This window comes from Sinocyclocheilus anshuiensis, unplaced genomic scaffold (assembly GCF_001515605.1).
Source record: "Sinocyclocheilus anshuiensis isolate Anshui unplaced genomic scaffold, SAMN03320099.WGS_v1.1 scaffold51, whole genome shotgun sequence".
In the NCBI taxonomy this organism is placed as follows: domain Eukaryota; kingdom Metazoa; phylum Chordata; class Actinopteri; order Cypriniformes; family Cyprinidae; genus Sinocyclocheilus; species Sinocyclocheilus anshuiensis.
Window position 1 is genome coordinate 4912099 of NW_015548296.1, and position 5229 is coordinate 4917327.

A 5229-nucleotide genomic window follows, 5' to 3' on the forward strand; every position below is an offset into this window, starting at 1 on the left:
ACAATCACTTATGTTTGTTTGCATATTAAGCTATAGGGAGACTAAAGCATTTAAATATATATGTATAAAAAATGACACATTTTACAGCTTTTCAGTATGCGTTCATTTTTACGGTGTAATCTCATTGTTTCCTCACTTAATAAAGAGATCTGCCTCTCAAAGACGTAAAAAATGACGTGTTTGGCTCTTCTCTGATCTTAATCATGTGGAAAAAATGATTGCTTTGGGGTCACGCATGTTTACGTTTTCCCATTGGCTATTTAATGGAAACAACGAGCAGTAAATTAAAATCTAAATAGTTGTAGGTGTCAGGTAAAGTTGTGTGTCTGTACTGTGGGCTTGACCTTTCCTCTGCTGCCATTCATGAGTGTGTCATGGGAGATTAGAGTGTTGTAGAAAGAGAGAGAGAAAGAAAGCACGTGCTCGCTGAACTGCTCTATTTGTGTCTGGGCATAAAGCCAAGCGTTCTGACTCTCTAAACCTTGGCCTTGAGAGAGGCCACCGGCCCTTTAAAATACGCCATTGTCAAGTGTCTCCAGTGTATGCGAGTCTGTATTGTGAATGTGTTTGTGTGTGAGTTTACCTGTGAGTGAACTCTGTTAGCATAGCATGGTTGTTGTTTGTGCAGCCCTGCAAAGTTATGGAAAAGGACGTGAACGCAACAGGGGATTGCACAAACACAAGAGCCGAGACTCTCGCTGCACGCAGACTCAACACACTGTTTACTGACTCCGTTTAGATGGTTGCATGGCAACGGCAGCAGCCCAGTCACTATGAGCCACTTTTGCTTTGTTTTGCAGCATTGTAACTGTGTGGAAAAGTCTGTGTGTGTAATGGAAGAGGAATGCATGTGAAAACAGTGACTGAACACCCACATGATTCTGTGTATGTGTGTGTGTGTGTGTTTAATGGCTATGTATCAGTAACATTTTTAGTGTAAATCTAACTGACTAAGTATAACATTAAAGATTATGTGAAGATTTTTTTTCATACTACTGTGAATAATCTACTAGTTTAATGACTAAGTAAGCCATTCATAGGTTGACTTCCTGAAAATTGTGAACAACACTTTGCTTGATGTTCTGGCTGAACCAATGAGATAAGTTTGGGGCTGGACTTCCTGACAAGAAAGACAAGAATAGCGTTTGGGAAATCTGACCCTCCATAGACAGCAAGGGAACTACCAAGGTCAAGGGCCAGAAAGGCAGTAAGGACATCGTTAAAATAGTCCATGTGACATCAGTGGTTCAACCGTAATTTTATGAAGCTACAAGAATACTTTTTGTCTGCAAAGAAAACAAAAATAATGACTTTATTCAACAATTTCTTCTTTTCCAGGTCAGTCCACTGCTATTATCGCTATGCTATTTGAACGAAATGAGGGTGAGTAATTAATGAGAGAATTAAAATTTTTGAGTGAACTATCCCTTTAAGTACTGAACATTTACGTTTATTAAAGGGGTCATATGATGCAATTTCAATTTTTCCTTTCTCTTTGGAGTGTTACGAGCTCTTGCTGCATAAAGAAGATCTGTAAAGTTGCAAAGACTAAAGTCTCAAATCCAAAGAGATATTCTTTATAAAAGTTAAGAGTCAGCCACACCTACCTAAAACGGCTCATTCTAACACACCCCCACATATCTACCTCACTATGTGGGAAGATTTGCATAACGCCGCCCAAATGTTCACGCAAAGAAAGAAGGCGTAACTTTTATTCTCGCTGTAGTATTGTTGTTGCCGCCGCCATGTCGTGAAGGCGCTGTGTGTTTCGTTGTGAAAGCGAAACTACTTTGTTTGGTCTTCCAAAAGACGACGATATCTGCTTCGTCATGCCTGGAGCTGATCCGTGCTGGTCGCTGAGGAAATACTACAACTTTGCGCTGATCATCACAATATGGTGAGGGACGTAACATTTCCGTCACATGCTTGAGGTATTCGGCCAATCACAACGCACTGGATAGCTGGCCAATCACAGCACACCTCGCTTTTTCAGACCGATGAGCTTTGTAAAAATCGACACGTTTCAGAAAGGCGGGGCATAGAGGGGAAACAATAATGTATGGTATGTGGCAAATAATGTGTTTTTTTAACCTTAAACCGCATAAACACATTTCATTACACCAAATAATGTTCTTTTTAGCAGCATCATATGACCCCTTTAATTCAGCAGACTCTTTTATCCAAAGCGACATACAAATGAGAAATACAAGCGATCTATCACAAAAAAATATGCAAATGATAACATGAAAAGTGCTTGTAATACAAATTTCAGACATTATGGGGAGGAAAAGTGAAAGCAAACAAAGGAAATTCATTCACATGAAAGATATGGACAGTACTTTTCTAAGCAATTATGTTTTTGGTTGGTGGGCGGAATAAAATTCCATATAAAATGGAGGTATCAAAGTCCTAAAATTAACAAAAAAAACAAAGGCAACACAACAACAAAAAAATATTTTTCCTGCATAATAATCAAAATATCCATGTTACTGCATACAGCAGCTACTGCGAAGCCGGAGGCTCACCTGCCAACGTGACACTCTGAACAGACTGTTACAGACACAATCTGCTGTTCTGATTCTCCTCAACCTCCCGCAATGCTGAATCAGAGCTACCTCTCAATTTCTCTCCCTCTCCTTTCCCATCTCTGTTGACCTATTGAATTTTCCCCTGCAGCTTCATGGACTGCTGGGCTTCATTCTGTTTGACCTCTGGTGTTCAGTAACTGACCCTGTGCTGTGCAGGCACTCACCCCTGGAGAGATACAAAGCCTGGGCTGAATTTCCCTTCATCCGTCCAATGGAGACCTGACCGGGCCGAACAAAAGCCACCTCGCTGAACCGAACTCGAGCGCTCGCAACAGAGAATACAGAACATGGCTGGCTTTTCAAGCACTTTAAAAGAGCTTGTCTAAATCAAGTCCCCTAATTGACACGGGGTGAAAAGAACTGCCTAATTGCATGATTTAGACTCACAATACGCCCTGACAGATGACACTAATCACAGTGGGAATTATTAAGCCATGTTTCTTGCTTAGACAGCAAATGAGACACGATAAAAGGTCACACATATTGGTCTTATGATATGAATGCAGATTGTGGTTAAAATGGCGCATACGCAGCAGGGGTCATATGTGAGAGTGTATACTTACTCATTAAAATGCATTCAGCAGAGCTCAGCATTGCAGAGTCAATATTAAACTATGTTTAATGCGGCCCTTTGCACCTGCGATGTCCCAAAAGACTATAATGACACACAACAAACAAAGATTGATTGGACATATAAGTATGATTGTTGGTATAAAGACAATCACTGGAAGTATTTTATTTTATTTTCGCTAATGGTTAGCAAATTGTAACTGAGTGCCAGGCTTTTTTTTTTATATATACGTAAGCATACAACTAAAATCAAGTAGTGAAACATACAGTTTGTTTCAGCAGGGGTTGTCAAGTTGACTGTGGTGTGTTGGTTGGTGTTGGTGTGGTTTTTGGTTGTTTTTGTGGTCAGTGGTGGAAAGTCAGATTGTGACTTTAAAAAAAAAAAAATTTCGGGATCACCTAAAAAGTTTTACTTAGTAATATATTTTGTCAAAATAATATACATAAAGTTGTATTTTATTAAAATGCATTTAAACTTTTATTAAATATTCATATATTAATTTCTTCTTCTTCTTCTTATAATTATAGGTAGTACACTATAGGCTACCAAGTTGCAAATTACTTTGGATAAAAGCAGCTTCTTTCTTTCGCATTGCACTCTTCATTTAATTTAACGAAAGATCAATATTTTTAGGGAAAGTGTGTTTTATCATGAGAGAAATAATTTAATGAAGAAAATTTACTTTTCGTCTTTCCCTCCATCACACTTTTCATACATTTTGCTTTTCACATGCATATAATCAGCTTGAGCTCTGGCCTCTACCCTGATTCACTCTGGCTTTCTGCCTCACTAAACTCTCACACACATCACATCGCAAGTGGAGCTAGAAATCACACTCAGCGGGTACGTGATGAGATAAAATCATTCTCAGTCCACAACGGTGTCTTTGGACACCAAAAATTAGCAATATCACTGTAACAGCTTTCGTTAGAGAGTAAACATGCAAACTGTTACATGACACCCAGGAAAAAAACATGCTTGTTTTCAATCACAGAAGCATGAGAAAGACTTAGTGACTAACTTAACAAGCCACTAGTCGAGTGAGCGCTCAAACACGTTCTCATTCCCTTTCAAACACCTTTGTGGCATTTCAGTTAATTTAATATCTGTCCTGCACCAAATTGCAAACTGTCATTGAATAACACTAGGTGTTCCTGGAATCAGTCCATAAGCTGTGAAGTGTGATTACAGAGGAACATTACCATGACAAAAAGTAGATAAGACATGCCCTGGGCAACCCTCTAAGTAGGAGGTGTCATTTCATTTCAGCCTTGTTATTACTGTTGCAGGAGGGAACTAGTTCACACAACCCCTGCCATTAAATACCACACGGGACTTTTGTCTGTTTCTATCAATTTCACAACGTTAGAAAGTTAGCCTAGTTTATGCACTCAATACATAATCAATTTTGTTTGGGTGTAGCTGGTGCTCATTTATAAATAGTAGTAGTACACAAGATTTGGGATTGTTTATGAACACCTATCTGGATGCATTAAAAATGGCAGTGCCCTGTGCCCATAAGGGGTCGACCTGCTCACTAAGTAAATAGAACAAAACACGTATTTTTAATTGCATTTCTTAAAAGTGCTTTTCAATATTTTACGTGTGAAACTTTTTAAATAGGCAAAAAATACTGAATGTATCTTTTAATTATTCAAATATATGAATAAAAGTGTTAATTAGGGCGTATCTGTATGCATGGACCTCAACTCAGGCTATAGTGGGACAGTCTGCTGTGTGTGTTGTAGATGGGATCTGATGGCTAGGTAGTGGAATGTGTTGCATGCGTGCGGGATTGAACCAAACCTCAAGTAGGGGGGAACGATTGACGCTAACAAATTATCACTCGAGTTGTGTCTGTTTTTGTGTCAGAGTTTTAAACATATTCGTTTTATATAGGTAGATACATCACGCATGTTTATAATTTAGTTGTATTTGTCGGAAAAACTCGCCATGTGCGATTAATTAGACACGCCACCACCCTGCCGCCTGACTGCAGAATGGATCGTTCCTCAGTAGGTGGGTCCTCGCTGCGGGCAACAGAACCGAGATCAATGAACCAGGCGATTT